This window comes from Oreochromis niloticus, linkage group LG12 (assembly GCF_001858045.2).
Source record: "Oreochromis niloticus isolate F11D_XX linkage group LG12, O_niloticus_UMD_NMBU, whole genome shotgun sequence".
Lineage (NCBI taxonomy): Eukaryota > Metazoa > Chordata > Actinopteri > Cichliformes > Cichlidae > Oreochromis > Oreochromis niloticus.
The window spans coordinates 2363571-2381339 of record NC_031977.2 but is presented as its reverse complement, the minus strand read 5'-3'; positions in this window follow the sequence as shown (position 1 = coordinate 2381339).

Genomic DNA, 17769 nt, shown 5'->3' with positions numbered 1-17769 from the left:
GAATACCGACCCCAAAAAGGATGTCTCTTCTCAAGAATCAAAGTTCAATATTCAAAAAATTACAGAAAATGAAGTAGAAAATATAATTTCTAAAATAAAAAGTTCGAAAGCAAGGGATGAGTTTGGTTGTGATACCAGTTTTTTTAAGCATTGTAAATCTTGTATTTTGCTCCCTATCTTTTTAAAGATAGCAGAAAAGTAAGTTGCGAATTCTATCATTGAACATCTTAATGATTCAAATCTGGCTTTGCACCCTGTGCAATTCGGATTTCACACTCTTCATTCAACTGAAATGTCTGTCTGTGTTTTTGTTCAGATGGTGAAGTCTTATTTAGACAAGAGCCGTTATATTGCGGCTGTTTCTGTTGATTTTAAGCATGTTTGTTGGATTGTGAATCATCCCAAGTTCTTGTCTAGACTGTCAACATTTAACTTTAGTAATCACACTGTTAAATGGATACAGTCTTATTTATCAGATAGAAAACAATGTGTGCAAATAAAGAATAGGAAGTCACCCCATCTTCACTGTATGCAAGGTGTACCTCAGGGTTCAATTCTAGGCCCCCTGTTATTTTCACTCTATGTAAATGACTTGCCCAATGTGTGCAGAAATGTGGACACGATTATGTATGCTGATGATACGGTAATTTTTACACAAGCCAAAACTGCTGCTGATGCAGCCCATCAGCTTTCATTGGAATTACATGATTTACAAATATGGCTGAATGACTCATGCCTGTGCCTTAATGTTAAAAAAACGTATCAATGTTTTTTAGTAAACCTAAAACAACCGTAGCTGCATAAAAGTTTGATTGGGTGCACAAGAACTAATTAATGTTGAGGAATTTAAGTATTTTTTGAGTGCTACTAGACTTTCCTTTAAAAAACACGTTAAAAAAGTAGCGAAAGCTGTAAATGTTAATATACGGAACTTTAGACATATCCGCACATCATTAACAGACACAGCAGCGATTAGTCTATGCAGCCTGCAGTCTATGATACTGGCTCATACTGGATACTGAATTACAAGTTGGTCTTATAAGAGTCTTGCTTCTATTGGGCCAATTTAAGTATGCTACAAAAGAGCATTGAAAATATTAGACAAGAAACCTTTGTCATACCACCATTGTCAAATTTTAGATAAATACAAGTTTTTAAATTTTACCAATTTCAAATTATTCAAATGTGCCTGTCTAATCTACAAGGTTATACATGGTGGGGCGCCACCACCAATAAGTGATCTTATTAATCAAAAGTCTAGCAGTGTTACCAGGGAGTGAGCTTATGGAATAGTCTTCCACTGTCAGTGAAGGAAAGGACAAGCCTCCCTATTTTTAGGAGTCATTTAAAAGGGTGGCTGTGACCATGTTTAATTAATCATGGTTATATATTGGACGTGAAATAGAGTTATAGCATTACAAAAAGGGACACAGTTATTAATGTAATGGGTCCGTGCAATATCAGGACAGTCAGGGCATGTGCAATACTGGGGTTTGTGCAATATAACTGATGTGTTTCCATTATTGTTTTCTATATTGTCCTATGTTGTCCACTCCTGTTGTCATTGTTTGTTCTAATATGATGTGATCACTGTTTTTTATCCTTGCCTCTATATACATGGTCTGTAAATGGTCTGTGTATGTTTTTACTAATTTGTGTGTAACACCAACCTGCCAGAGGGTCTGCAGATGGAAATGAGGCTATTGTCATGGTCTGGGTGAGTCTAAAGCACCTGTGTTCCTGGTGTCTCCACCCCTGGGTGGGGCCCCTTCGTTTCCACCGACCAGCAGCACCTGTGAGCAATGAGGCTGCAGAGACATAAGACCAGCGCGGCAATCCGCCATTGCCAGATTGTGTTAAGGTTATTGCAGTAGTTGATTGTTGCCATTGTTTTACTGGAATTAATTGTGTGCTCTTTGCTCACAGTCAAGCCTCCAGATGACTCGTAATCAGGTTACTTTTATCTCAGTGTGTTTGAGTGCTGGATTACTTGCAGCTCCGCTGGATATGCTCACCTGCCCAGCACATTGAGGAACGTGGACCGTGCACTAAGATCTCTCTTCGTTTCCCCCAGACCGTCTCCCCCACTATGTTTCACCTCTCCCTGTAGAGAGTAAGGCTATGTACATGAGTATTTTTGAAAATGGAGATTTTCAGTTTTTGTTATTTTTTTTAAAAATCCCGTCCACACGTGCAGTTTTGATAAAATATCTCTGTCCACATGTAGACACTAAAAATGAAATGTTGACCAATTAGAAGTCTGGAAGCCTGGGAGGGAAAGACTAAACAGGGTTTTGCGCCCTCACAACCTTAAGTGCTTCTGAAAAGTTTTTGTTTTTCTGAAAAGGCAGACATTTCTGTGTTACTTTTCAAGTTCCAATGTTTCAAATGTTTAATAACTAAAGACTATTTTGGTTGGTGTAGACTGACAACTTAGGAATTAACCAAATACATACAGCATACATAAATTAATTTTTTTTTTTAAAGTGAATTTATTCAAAACCGACATCGGGATTCGGGTTGTGGGGGCGTCTGTGTCGAATGTAGAAGTCACGTAAGAAGTTCACTCTAACGCCTCTTTCTAAATAGAGTGACAGTAACTGTGTGTATATGTAAGCATGTAACTGCAGATAGTCAGATTAACAGCAACAGTATCTTGTCTAAAGCCCGCCATTGTAGAAATTTATCTCATTTAAACAATAACGTGGCGCACAGCATGACGTCAAAAATGGCGCACACATGGCATTTTGACATTGCATGAGTAAATCTCCCTTTTCCTCGTACACACCTAAACACAAAAACAGAGTTTTCGAAAATCTCCACACTGGCAGGAAAAGAATTATTTTCAGTGACCCCAAAATGCTGTTTAGGTGTGGACGAAAGGCCCAGACGCATAGAAAAATCTGCGTTTTCAAAGATACCCGTGTACGTGTGTAGCCTAAGACGTTTACCAATGCGACTTTTTCTGAGATCTGCGTCAGGGAATGCAACCTACCTCCTTGTCTCCTTATTTCAGTGACTTTGAGTTTCACACTCCCTTCCCTTTCTCTTCCACCCCAATTCCCGGGTTCCTGCTCTGGCTGTAACCCAGTGTTGGGTTCCCCCCATATCCATGACAGCCAAGTCTCCCTCGTGTACTCCCTCACTTAATGTGTAATATTGATTGTGTGACCCACGTAGTGCTTCTCCCAAGAGGACAGCATCAGTGATATTTGTCTTGAGTGTTTTGTGTCGTGCTCGTGTAACATTCAGAGGTCGTAGGAAATCTGAGCTTATCTGTCATTCATAGTTTGGCTGAGGGACATTTATAGTTGTTGGCTGTTTCTGCCTCAGTCTTTTCGTAGGACGACGTGTTGATAATTGATCAGAGATGATAGTTGAGCTATTGTCTGAAGTCTAGTTTGATCTGAAAGCCTCCAGTCTATATTTAAGTTGTCATCCTGAGTTCACGTCAAATCATGTAATCACGCCAAAGCGTCAATTTTATTTGCACTTTTCTCCTGTCTGTTCTGTGACGTACTGTAAATAAAGCTTTGAACTCCTTCCTTCGCGTCACGTGCGTCCGAGTGGTGTCTGCACTTGAGAGTCCTTTTCCCTGCCGGCAGTGACAGCTATAATCTGGCATATTTACTTTTGTTAAAATGTTCATTAATATGTATTGTCCCTCTTTTAAAATTTTTTTTTTTTTTTAAATGGGTCACCGACCCAGGACCGTGACAACTGTAGCTCATCTAGCTGTAATGTTCAGATTTGTTATACTGGCGTGCTCTTAGACCACTACAACCTCGTCTTTTGTGGGGAAATGGTCAAACCACTGTTTAAGTACTTTTGAGACTGCATGCCTCAGCAGAAGGAAAACTTAAAATTGAATCGGTTACACACAAAGGCAAAAATCTAATTTCAAAACAGAAGTCCTTTTTTTTTTTAAAAGAAAATTTAATAACGTGATTTACAAGTTTGACATTTGTAAGCAATTACAAATGTTGATGTGTGTCTTGAGAGTGACTGACTAAATTCAGTCACAGTTGGAATTTGGTGTTGGACTGGTAATCATCAATATTGGCTTGTCCTGCACATTACAAAAACATAAATGCAAGAAGGAAAAAATGTAAAGCAGCTTCATGTTGGTATTTATGGTTTAAATACAAATCAAACTGCTGGGAACGGACTTTAGCCCCCTACCTGCAGGTAAAAGTTACCAGGCGCCTGTGGTGATTTCTTGGTGTTATACATACACCAGCACTATCATTAGATCTACTGCAGCTTTCTACTACCTCACTAAAAACTGACTGCAGCTCACGCGCCTCTAAACACATCTTTTTCTGAATTGTCTTTGAATTCATCGTGTGTAGGTTTCCCCTCACCTGTTCTAGCCTCTTCAGATGAGCTGAGTTCTTCTTCTGACTCCTCCCTTTAGGGGTGACTACAGTGGATCATCTGCCTCCATCTTATCCTATCCATAATTTCTTCTCTATATCCTCCTTCACTACATCCATGAACTTCCTCAAAGATCTTCCTCTTTTCCTCATGCCTGGCAGCTCCATATTTAACACCCTATTTACTATCCCTCTGATGCACTCATTTCTAATCTTCTCCATTCTGGTCACTCCCCAAACAAAATCTTAACATCTTCAGCTCTGCCATCTCCTGCCTGGTCCTCCTGTATTTTTGGTTAGTGCCACTTTCTCACTAACTCCTTGTAAATCTTAATCTTTCACTTTTGTTGCTATCCTTCTGTCACACATCACCCCTGACACCCCCTCCACCCTGCCTCCACTCTCTACTTCACCTCTAATTTGCACTGTCTGTTTCTTTGGATGGTTGACCCCAGGTATACTTTTACTCCTTGCATATTTCAGATGAGCTGACCATCTGATGTAAAAGAATACAAAGACATATTTTGCTGAATGCATTGAAACTGGGGACAATTTTTACTTTTTTCCTTGGCCACCTTGTGAATAATTTGTCTTAAATGTTCTGCTTCATCTTCTGAATCATCTTTAGGTTCATCCTGTGTGGCTTTGCTATCATATGTCCCATCATCTTCAGACGATGTTGCCGTCTGTTTTTGGAGAAGGCAACAATATATTTTGCTCAATTTGACTGATAGATTGTGGAAGCACTGAAACTGAGGATGAATTTCACCTCTCTTTGTAGCACAGTGTAGAATGACCACTCGGTAACTTTCCTTATAACACTGCTTTTATTTATTTTACATATCCTCAGCATCAGTTACAACGGTACAACAACGTAGGACTGGGCGATATATCGAGTTTTTTTAAAATATCGATATATTTTTATACGAGATATAAGATGTGACAATATGGTTTATATCGATATAGTCTATGTTACGTTATAATTATATTTGCAGAGCCACAAGTTTGCCTCTCTTTCGTCCACTTTTGTCTCTATGCAGCGTTACTCGGCCTCGTTTCTCCTTCACTGAACACAACTCCCCCTCCCCCATACCTTCACCTGCAGGCAACGACAAGATTGACACGGCAGATCTCCGTTAACGAATTACCGCGGATCGCCCCGTGCGTGGGGCTGGACGGCGTCAACGTGTTAGCGAGCTAACCACGCTAACGAGCTAACCGCGCTAACGACATGCAGCCCACAGGGTCTGCACGGCCTAAAATCCTTTCATTTTCTCAAAAATCGACAGTGCGCCTTATGTATGAATTCTGGTTGTGCTTACTGACCGCGAACCAATTTTATGTGGTACACGGCGCTCAGCAATCTGTCAAAAAATGTTTTAGTTCAACTTTGCTAAGCTACGGAGCTGCACTGCTTGATGGATTGTCGGAGCATTACGGCTACTGTATTCTGGAGCCTCACGGAGTGATACGTACTGTGCTTCAACGTAATATTACCGTATTGTGTGTGTATAAGGACCATAAATGGCACCTGTTAAGAGACATGGTTATGAAGCGGATTTCAAACTCCAGGCTGTCAGTCACGCAGTAGAAGTTGGGAATAGAACAGCTGTGAAATCTGTTTGTCTTTGTTATTATGCTCAGCGTCTGTTAGTTTAAATTTTGACTGCACAATTGTGAGCTTTTTGTTATGCACAAAAACAAAATTGTTTTCTTTTATTTATGGAGCATTATTATTTAATAAATGCTGATAAGTTATTTTTGAGTAATTTCTTCATGTACATCTACGCTGTATGTTAATAAAAGTGCCTGTGTGACATCTGGGACACAGCTTTGACTAAGAACTCTCTTTTGTTCTTACTTTATGGCTTTAAAAAAAATATCGAGATATATATTGTATATCACCATCCAGCTAAAAAATGTCGAGATATGAATTTTGGGTCATATCGCCCAGCCCTAGAACAACGCGTGCGACAGCTAGGAATAAACTGCCACTAAGCCGCCCTGCCGCAAAGCATATCAGATGGCGTAAAGCTGCAATGCCCCACAGCTCAACACAGGCACTAACATAACCCAGTATATGACACACAGGACACCCAGTTTTTTTTCGGGGCTGTCTTAGGAACTTGTCCTTCCTCCTCTTCTGAATTGTCTTCCTGTGTGGGTAACCCCGCACCTGTCTTATCATCTTGGGAAAAGATCACCATCTCTTTTTAGAAAAGAAAAAACGTCAAAAGATTATTAATTTGTGAAAACACTAAAAACAATTACAACAACATACAACATTACATACGTTTCCCTTGCACAACTGGTACATCACTTTTTGTAGATGCTCCACCTCCTCTTTCAAATCCTGTTTAGTTTCATTTAATGTGGTTCTGGCACCATCCTGAGGGAGTCTCACCATTTGTTTATGGTACAAATTAAATGTTTGTTCATGTTGGACTAAAAGATTATATATGACAGGAGTGCAACCAGTCAAAACACCTGTGGGATTCGGGGCACACATATCTTGTTATTGAGACACTGGAAGAGCCATCTTTCTAAAAGCTCCTCTGGTCCTGAGGACTCCTGCTCTTCCTTGTCAGATCCTTGATTGTCTTTGTCCTGCATAGATTCTCTGTCCTCTCTCCTTTTCACTTTCTTTGCTGCATATGTTGAAAATGCATTCGTTGTCTACGCTCGGCTCTGGAGGGTGTCCTCTGCAGGGTCCTCAGCTGTGCAAAGCAATATTGCTTATTATTAATAAATGTAAGTGTACAGATAAATGTATAACATAAACAGGACTGACTTTAGCTTGTTTAAATAACCTTGGTAAACTCTTTTGGCTGTGATGGCATCACGGCACATAAATGTTGCCACTGTGTCGTTAAGTTTTACGTCCCAACTGTTGCTTGGCCTGGAAGAATAATTAATGTTTTAAAAAGAAACCACATGAATAAATTCCATGACACTTCAACCCTACTTCATAGTACGTGAGGTTTTCTCACATAAGTGCTACAGGAGGAACGTAGCATGTTGAATGTGGGGGCAGTCCCCATATTCATCTTCTCCTGGCTGCATTGAAAAACAGGTAGCTTATGATGAACACCTCCACTGGAACTGTGGGGGAAAAGTAGATGCCTCCGAACTGCCTTCAATAATTTCTCTAATAACATTGTAACCCTGCAGCCAGGCATGCTCGTTCTTATAGAGGGACAGCTGCTTTGCCTGTTGTACCTTTAAGTCTTGTGCTGTTCAACCTAATAAATCAAAAGACATGTTCATTCTCTCTGATCAGCTGAATAACGATGTATATGCCTCTTAAGTCACTTTAACTCTTATAGTTTTCATACTTATGGATGATGCAGGCACCATGCTTGGCTTTTTTCTGCCATTTCAACCCCCTCTGATGCACTGATAACACAGTCCCCCCCCCCCCAAATATTCTATTCTGTTCCTCAGTAGTCATGTTGATGACCACACCCTTTCGGTGGCCAGTTATGGAAATGATGTATCCAACAGTCCAAAGAACAATTTTACTTTTGGTCCGTTCTGGGGTTGCTTCGCGAGTGTATCTGTAAAAGCAGAAATAGAACACTGTATGCATTAGCAGGGTTTTAATAGTTTTGCAATTTTCATTAGTTTTTATTTTTATTTCGTTTTGACTTCAGATTTTCAATTTTATATTAGTTTTAATTAGTTTTTACCAATTGTTTGCTAGTTTAGTTTAGTTTTTATTTTTTGGAAAATCCTTAGTTTCAGTTTAGTTTTGATTAGTTTCAGTTATAGTTTTAGTTGTGTTTGCAATAAAGTGTAACAAAATCCCAGTTTCATCATATCAGTCATTCTCTTCTGCTTATCCTTGGGTATGTTGCTATTCCAGCTACCATACCCTGCACCCTGGACAGGTCGCCTGTCTGTCGCAGGGCTAACACGCAGAGACAGACAACTCACATTCCCACCTATGGGTTCTTTAAATAAATAAATAAAGGCAGATGAACAACCATTGATACCAGGCAACTATAAAATGTATATCTTGGCCCCAATGAGACTATTAACTCTTGCAGCACCGGGTGTTAAGGCAATTGACTCACACTGTTATGTAGATATCCCAGTCCTGTTGTCTCGGGATGCATCACGCTGCCTTGCCTGGGGTTAGCTTCTGTTTCTGGGGATGAGGGTTGGGCGTGCTCCCTTACCTTCTCCAGGTAAGCTAGGTTAGCCTTCTTGTGTGAGCTTTTCAAGTGCACTTTAAGGTTTGTGGGATTTTTTTCCCTTTAGAAATGTCCCTCATAATTTGTCTCTTTCCACTACAAGACACTTGCTTTATCCAAAACACAGTCATATTCAAAGAAATCCCAAATTGGACTCTGGCGCTTTCTCCAGACTTTTCCTGACATGATTCTGCGCGTGGACGGAGCAGCGACACAGACGACTCGACTAACGTACTGCCACCTGCTGGCATAATGAGACACAGCACGAAAAAACCTGGAAACTAAACTTCATTTTCACCCTTGACTATTGTATGACACGCACACATCAACGAAAACTAAACACATTTTTGCTATAAATTCAGTTAATTTTAGTTAGTTTTGTGAACACTCATTACAGTTTTAGTTAGTTTTCCTTTTTTTGGTTTTATTTTTATTTCCGTTAACGAAAATGTTTTTTCACTTCTAGTTTTCGTTATTTCGTTAGTTTTCGTTAACGATAATAACCTTGTGCATTAGTATGTCATGCCAATACATATAGTGCATTTAGATCAAATCAAATCAATTTATTTATATAGCACTTTTCACAGGATAAAAACCACAAACTGCTTCACAGTAATATAAAAACAGAAATACATAAAATACATTAATAATCAAACATACAGCACAAATCTAATTAAAAGCCAATCTAAATGAGTCTTAAGCTGCTTTTTAAAAGAATAAATACAATCAAGGCAACGTAATGATGGAGAGAGAGCATTCCACAACCTGGGGGCCACCGCTGTAAAAGATCTATCACCTCTTAAAACGAGTTTGTGGGACTGCCAACAGCCTTTGATTAGATGATCTCAGGCTGCGAGAGGAAGCGTGGGGTTCTAAAAGATCAGAAATGTAGGCAGGGGCATCGCAATTCAAAGCTTTAAAAGTCAGTACCAAGATTTTAAAATGAATTCTAAAATGTACTGGAAGCCAGTGTAATGAACTTAACACTGGTGTAATGTGCTCTCTTTTTCGTGTCTTAGTTAAAAGCCTTGCAGCAGCGTTCTGGACTAACTGGAGACGGTCAAGATTTCTTTTGCTCAAACAAAGAAAAAGACTGTCACAATACTCTAAGCGAGATGAAATAAAAGCATGGATAACCATTTCTAACTCAGATTTTGACAGTAAAGTTCGCAGTTTGGAGATGTTTCTTACCTGAAAAAGGCAATTCCTAATTAACTGGCGAGAGTGTTGTTCTAGGGACATGGCAGAATCAAAGATCACACCAAGGTATCTGAGGCTCAAATGAACAGATGAGCCAAGAGAACCAAGATGCTGTTTGATTAGAGATATCTGGTTGTCAGGGGCAATAATTAATGTTTCTGACTTCTCAGAGTTCAACTGTAAGTAGTTGTCACCAAGCCACTGTTCAATGGAAGCTAAACATTTAATTAAAGAGGACAGTTTATGGACTTCCATCGGCTTAAAAGAGCAATAGAGCTGAATATCATCAGTATAGAAGTGATAAGACACCTCAGCTGTCATAAATTTTATGTTTTTCTAAAAAAGTGGTAAGTTGATCTGCAACTACGTTTTCCAGAATCTTCGACAATAATGGAAGCTTAGAGATAGGCCTATAATTCTTAAGCTGAGTTGGATCCAAACTGCTCTTTTTTAATATCAGCTCAACAACAGCATGCTTACAGAACCTAGGGACCACCCCTGTTAAAAGAGAGGCATTGCATATCTCTACAATAGAGGGGCCAATGGCAGAGAGAGCATGTTTAAACAGCCCAGCAGGTTGGAAAGTGGTAATTTTCACTTTATCCAGCAGGAGTGAAAGGTCATGTATGTTCATTGGGTTAAACACTGACAGTAAATGAGGGGGAGGTGGCCCAGAGACACAAACAGATGGTATTGAAGAACCAATGCTCATACGGACATGATCAACTTCATCCACAAAGAAATTCAGAAACTCATCACTCTCAGATATAGAGGTCACAGGTACTCGTGATGTGCAGTTCCTTTGGTGCTTTGTGGTGCTTGTGTGGTCCTTGAGACATGGTGCTTATAAAGTCCCTCTGTAATCTGCACAAACTCATTTTCCAGAATAACCATACACAAAACACAGTTTCCAATTCCAAGTCCCTGGGGTTAAAGTCCCACCCCCTGGCCGCCTCTACATCACAGCTAAGAGAGGTTCAAAGGTCTTAAAATCAAACAAATATGATAACAAATATTCAAAGTGATAAAACAGAGCTTTTCTCCATTTCCACTGATGCATTTGGTGCATTAGTGGAAATATTACAACACTTTAATGCAAAAGTGTTGATGATTTCAAAAATGAAGTTGAATAAAATAAAAAAAAGGTAATTAACAGTTAATTACCACAGATGTAAAAAAAAAAAAAGAAGTAATTATAAAATATACATCTAAAAAAATTACATTAAATATAAATTTTGTTCTGTAGTTTCACAAGAGCTTTTTTCATTTTATTTCTTTAAAGAGAACATCAATAAAGCAGCCTGCTGCACAATTAAGTCAATTTGAGCAACAACTCAGCAATCTGACTAAGATGCAGAACCACATCTGCATAAACAGTTATCCTAGTGGATATAACACTCTTCTTTATGCTTTTTTGCTGATAAACCTCTGTTTCTTATAACATCTCGTATGTTCTGAACTGTTCTTCCTGCCAACACTGGATCCTCTACCAATTTCCAATGACTGCATTCATTTCTGGTGGCCAGTTTCCCTTTGTTTATGTGGTCATTAAAATGCTTCATCACTGCAGCAACCTCAGCCTTGGACCACCTTTTTTTGGGAGCTCTTCTTCAATCATGGTCTTGAGCAGAATTTTTATCTGGAAGATATATAAAGTAGAAAATTGTTGGAAAATCCAGCAACTGATCTCCTCAGTTAAAAAAAATTGTTTGTTGTTAAAAGAAGGGATGCTACCCTCTCTCAACTTCTGAGATGTGTTGCTACCATCAATATCAAAATGAGCTAAAGTTCTCTTTAAATATTGCATTGTCTCATTTTAGACATTTGATACATTTTCAGTGTTCTAGTGTGAATAAAAGTGTTGTGATGCATGCTCAATCATTAAGGTAAGTTCATCCCAAAAGGATGATTCTGTTCATCTGGACGTAGCTTTTCGTGCCGAAATGTTTCTCCCACTGAAAACAATATGTCCAGATGAACAGAATCAACCTTTTGGGATTTACTTACCTTAATGATTGAGCATGCATCATGTGAGCACCATAGTATGTCTTGAAATAGTCGGGGGACAGGCCTCACCCTGCCATAAAAATATTTGTCCGCTGTCCTTACCCTTGAGCTTCTGAAAATAATGGACTACATAAAATGGCTGCAATGTGGTGATTCTGTTAAATTAAAGCTGAAAGTCTACACTTTTAATCACATATGGATTGTTTTAAAATCCATTGTGGTGGTGTAGGTGGTGTACAGAGACAGAAATACAATAAAATTACAAAGAACATGTCCATCAGCTTAGGGAACCAACTGTACTTCATTTTATTGATTCTGTCTTATTCTATTTTACATTCATATTTTAAAACACATAAGAGTACGTAGACTTAAACTTCCCTTACCTTCAGAGGGAGCGACAGTTTCACTTGCTGTAGGCATCCATAGTGGAGATCATTTGCTGGTTACACATTTTGATTAAGTTTTAATATTAGCAACAAACACATTTTATCCACAGAAACCAAAATAGTCATAACTTACCACAATCTCCAGTGTCTTGGACCTGCTCTGCGTTTGTGGACTCAGCAACTGCATGCACAGGCTCACTGGTACCAAATGCCGACATTGCGAGTTCTGTACCATCATCATTGGATTCACTCCCACTCTTCTTGGTTTTGTCATCACTTAATGTAATTTCATCTGAGAAATAGTCCTTTATTTTATCATATCTCGTTATTAATGTCAGTTTTTCTACTAAGTTAATACTGGAAATAACACTTTTATCACAGTGCATAGGTGTACTAATTAAGGCCACCACTCTGCAGTTTGCCATATGTTGCAAAGTGATGAAAGAAAAGACTTCAAGAACCTTAAAACACAGACAATTCTGTTAATTGTCTGTGTTTTAAGGTTTTGATTCTGTTGATTAAGCATAATGTTCAACTACTGCCTAGCCCTAATATTTGCTCCTTTCAAAACAAACCTTGAATTTCAATCTCATCCAGTGATTTTACCTGGATCATGGAAAGTCTTTTCTCCATGTTTGGAAATGTTGGCCAGCTGTGTTGATGGAACTGGTAAGAATTCGCGGTGAACACGGATATCATGACTCAGGAAATCTGCAACCTGATCAAGTTCATTAAAAACTTGTGAGATTGTGGCAACGTGTTTCCTGAGCGGTGTCGATCCGAGATGATCAGGGTTCTTTGCTCCACACTGGTTGCATGAACACACAAAGAGTCCATTCCTCTGTAATGACTCATTGATCGGGATCTCATGAAGAAGAAGATATTAGTGGCACAAACATCAATTTCAGTCCTCCTACTAACCAGTAGTGACAGAGCATCCAGCATGCTTGGTGTTAGCAGAACTGCAACCTTTCTGTCCCTTTTCCCATTATATGGAGATATTGATCTGAATTTCAGGAGCAGGAACACACCGCACTCATGCCCTCAGTCTATATACGCCCCCTTCACTAATACCTGCTATTCTCTCATAGCTTTGAGTGATTTGATAAGTATCTGAGGCTGAGACCACAGGACTGTAAAACATGATTGTTGGGCTTCATTTCTGTACTGAACAGTCATTTCAAGATTAGCTAGTAAATAACAATAAGCTAATGTTGTTCATGAGACTAAAGTCATCTCACTTTGGTAATGTAAATATAATATGGCTGTCAAGAGATTTATTCTAAAGACACTTCTTCAGCTAAGAGTCTAAGGGTAGAAACACACACAGACGCTGTGGTTTTCACTTGTATACAAGGGCGGTCACAGAACGCTCACACCAGAGTGGGGGCCCTGTGATCAGCGCCCTGTTACCGCTCTGGTCTTTATTTATATACAAAGCAATACAACAGTGAATACGTCTATTCATAGGCAGAGGAATGTTAGTGCGTAGGGAGTGAAGATAAGAGTGGTTCAGGTGTATGTGTGTGTGTTGTGAGATTCAGAAGGACGCGGCCCCTCTTCTTGTTAGAGAGCGCAGATAAAAGTGTCCAGCTCTCCTCTTCCTGCTTGTTCAGCTATTATCGCTGTGAGAAAGAATTTATAAAACAGTCGTGTAGTGGACAACAGTCTAAGCCATCAAAAGGTCAACATACAGTATTCTATCATATGCAAACTTATATCATTAAAAGCTTATACTGCTAAGTACAATTTTCCATTGACATTCCCTCCTGTTGTCGATCGTGGCTCAAGAGTTGGGAGTTCGCCTTGTAATCGGAAGGTTGCCGGTTCGAGCCCCGTCTCGGACAGTCTCGGTCGTTGTGTCCTTGGGCAAGACACTTCACCCGTTGCCTACTGGTGGTGGTCAGAGGGCCCGGTGGCGCCAGTGTCCGGCAGCCTCGCCTCTGTCAGTGCGCCCCAGGGTGGCTGTGGCTACAACGTAGCTTGCCATCACCTGTGTGTGAATGTGTGTGTGAATGGGTGAATGACTGGATATGTAAAGCGCTTTGGGACTTAGGGACTAGAAAGCGCTATATAAATACAGGCCATTTACCATTTACCATGTTGTCAGTATAACTTTCAAGTGAGATATCAGTATGTAACATCTTGTTGTACAGTTTCTATCACACCATCATTAATCACACAAAGTCTTCATGTTCCAACAGGTCCATCATCATCATCATCAGTCACGGCTATGTATGCAGCAACAGTGGAAACAATTATACGGTTAATCATGAGTTTTAGACATGGCAGGATACATGTTACAAAAACACAAAATAAAAGTGAAAATACAAAAGGGGATAAATAGAATAAATAAGAATAAGAATACAAAGGAATTGCAAGTATTTCAAGTATTTCAAGTATTGAAGTCTATTGCACCGTTGGTTTTTAACAAAAAGTATTGCACAGTGAAAAGGGAGTAGTAGTCTTTTTAGCAGCTGTAGCCAGGAGCCAGTGTAAAGCCAAGAAAACCAGTCACTTGTATTACTTACATAGTCCTGATTTTGGGCCTGCTTGATCTGTCTCAAGGCGTTCAGGGCATCAGTCATGTTTGATGAGTGTACATTGTCTGATGTGTGTGTGTGTCATTTCTCACTCAATCAACAAGTGCACGTCTGTTCAGGTGTGTGTTTCTCTTCATTCTGAGTCAGTGTGTGTAGATGTGTATGTTAGTGTATGTTGGCGTGTTTATCACTTTCCTGTTCTGGTGTTTTGGGTAAACCACGGCCTGAAGCGTGCCCTGGGGTCCTGCCCTCCTCCTTTTCAGTCTGGTTGCGACCATTGCTGCTGCTGCTCATAGTTCAGTCTGTCCTGGTCCTGGCCCCAATTGGGGCAGTCCTTTCTCCAGTGTCCATGCTCACCGCAGGTGAAACCTGCATCTTCTTCTGTGTTTTGTCCATTCTGAGGTGCCTTTTGACCTCAGTTGCTCCTCCTGTCTCTGGCACGCCCTTTCTTCTGCTGCCCGATCATCCGTGTTGGTCCGTCACTGTCCTGCACAGTGTTAATGCAGAGTTATCAAGGTCAGCATTCATTTGCTCGGCCTTACTTTTCATTCGGGCTTAATGGGCGTCTCGTCACAGCTCTGTCAGCTGAAGCTGTCTGGGAATTTTCCCCCGTGTAGTGAAACGGGCCTTGAGTTTAGTGCTCTCCGTCTCTGCTGCATGAGATCCTTTTCCTGCAGCACTGTTGACATTTTCAGGTTGTTGTTATGGGTCTAGCTGCTGCAGCATTTGGTCAGGGTCACGTCAAAGATGGTAGAGGGGAGAGCAGGAGTCCAGGTCAGCTTCGGCTTTCAGGACCGGCAAAGCAGCCTGTACTCAAGCATAAAGAGAAAAAACAAAAACAAAACAAAAACAGACGAACAGGAAAATGATGTTGTTTTGGCTGTGTTATTCAGAGAGGGGAGAAACACCGGGCCAGGCCCTGTGTCAGCCTTCTCTCCCCCTTTTTTTGTTTTTCCTCACAATATAATTAACTCATAACCCACCAAGTTGACAGGACAACACAGGTAGATATTAAAATTCGTAAGATCACGTTTAAAAGCACAAAAAAGGAATTTTCCTTCCTTCAGTAATCACTTGTATGATTCAATCAGCAGAAAACATCTCACAATTTGACTCTTAACCACTAAATTTGTTGTTTCATCACTGGTTGGTCATACCAGTCTCTTTCTTTTGGAAGTTGTTGTCCTGCAACCCAGAGAGTTTATTTGTTAGTAGTGGATAAACTTCAGCATTTGATAACAAAACTATTAAGTTTTCCCTGTTTTAACACTAATGAGAGATATAGGCGCATGTATAGTGTGTGCTGTAGTGTAAGCTGTTCTTCATTGCATGTATGTGTGTTAGTAGCTTGCATACAAGGCCTCTGGGCCTGTCTCACCCAAAAGAGCATTTTCTCAACAGTTGCCTTTCTCTCACGTGTGTTAAGAAAGGCAAATGTGCTTGAAGCAGTTGTGAGATTATTATGCTGTTATATATTACATTATACCTATAATCAAAATGAGTGAATCATGATACTGCTGTAGGCCACATCATACTTCTGAGTTAAAAGAATGTGAAAATCATTAGATTTATTAGATAGGTTTGTATTATCTTATGCTGCTGATTTATTGTGAGTGAGTTACACTGTTTCATGACATTTCATACTGCCGAGTTATGAAGAGAATATTGTATTCAGAGAGTAGGGGCCTCTCTCTCTTTTTTTTTCTTTGTGATAGTAAAAAGAACAGAGCACATGCCACGGGAGCGTCACCCCCACCTTTGGTGGAAGCAGAAAAACAGGGAGCCAAGGTCATAACTCAGGCTCACTAAGAGTTAGAAAGAATATGAATGCTTAGTTTGTGGCTGTGGCGCATTTTGTATGGCTTCTTTTCTTTGTTTAGTAGCTTTCTGCCTTCACCTGAGAGGGTGTGCCCTAAGCATGTGACTTCAGGTCTCCATAATTGGAGTTTATTTAAAGATAAATAAGATGATTTCATTTATTGCTCGCGGATCATGCACTAGACGGTATATTGCAGTATTAGCTGTCTTCACCACTTAAACAAAACATCACTCTTTGTTTTATTATTATTATTATTACTATTATTTTAAATTCTCCTTTCTCAAAAACAGAAAATGAAATTGTAGTTGTTCTTTGCTGAGAAACACAAAACCTCCCTTTTCCCCCCTTTTTTTTCAAAACAAGAAACTAAGTTTTAACTTTTCTGCCTTGTCACCTAAAACAAAACAGACAACCCAGCTCTCAGCTGGCTCTGAACTTATCATCATCAAGGACACATGGTGAGAGCCACTTCAGAAGTTACAGTACTCATCACTCAAGCAACATTTCAAAAAACAAAAGAAACAAAAAACAAAACTCAGCACACTGCACAGAGAACAACAACAAGACACAACTGAAGATGTTGTTCTTGTTTGTTCTCCTTGAATTTTAGAATAAAGTTATTACATCTGCATTAGTAAATCATATGCCTAATCATTATGTGCCACTGTGATCCACAAGTATGATCACAGATTTATTCATTTTTCAACCCAACAAAACAAAACAAAAAACAAGTTACTGATGGCTTGAACGCTTTACACACATAAGTCAGGATGCAAAAAGGCTGCTGCCAAAAACAAATCAGAAGCGTGAGGGAAAAAAAACTGAGCCCACAGATAGCTTCATGTTTGAGCTTTAATAGCTGTTTCCCTCCCTCTGATGTGTTCCTATGCAGCTCCTGCTCTAAAAAATGTGTAACCTGCTCATCAGCTTAGCAGTGACCATATATTTAATTCAGCTTCTCAATTGTGTAGCTTTAGCTGTTGTATAGAGGGTTTAGCTTGTTAGTTGTTAGTATAGGTGTGCTCTATATTTCAGTAATGTCTCATCTAGGATGACAGGTTTTCAAGCAGGTCAAGTGTCTCTATGCACTTAATTAGTTTAGATATTTTCTTTATTTTCTTCATTTCATATGTCATTATACTGAATTTGAGCAAACCTTAAGCTTGATGCAGACTACTTCTAACAATTATCCACCTCACATCATAGCTGACTGAGGTGCCTCTTCATATTAATATTATGTTA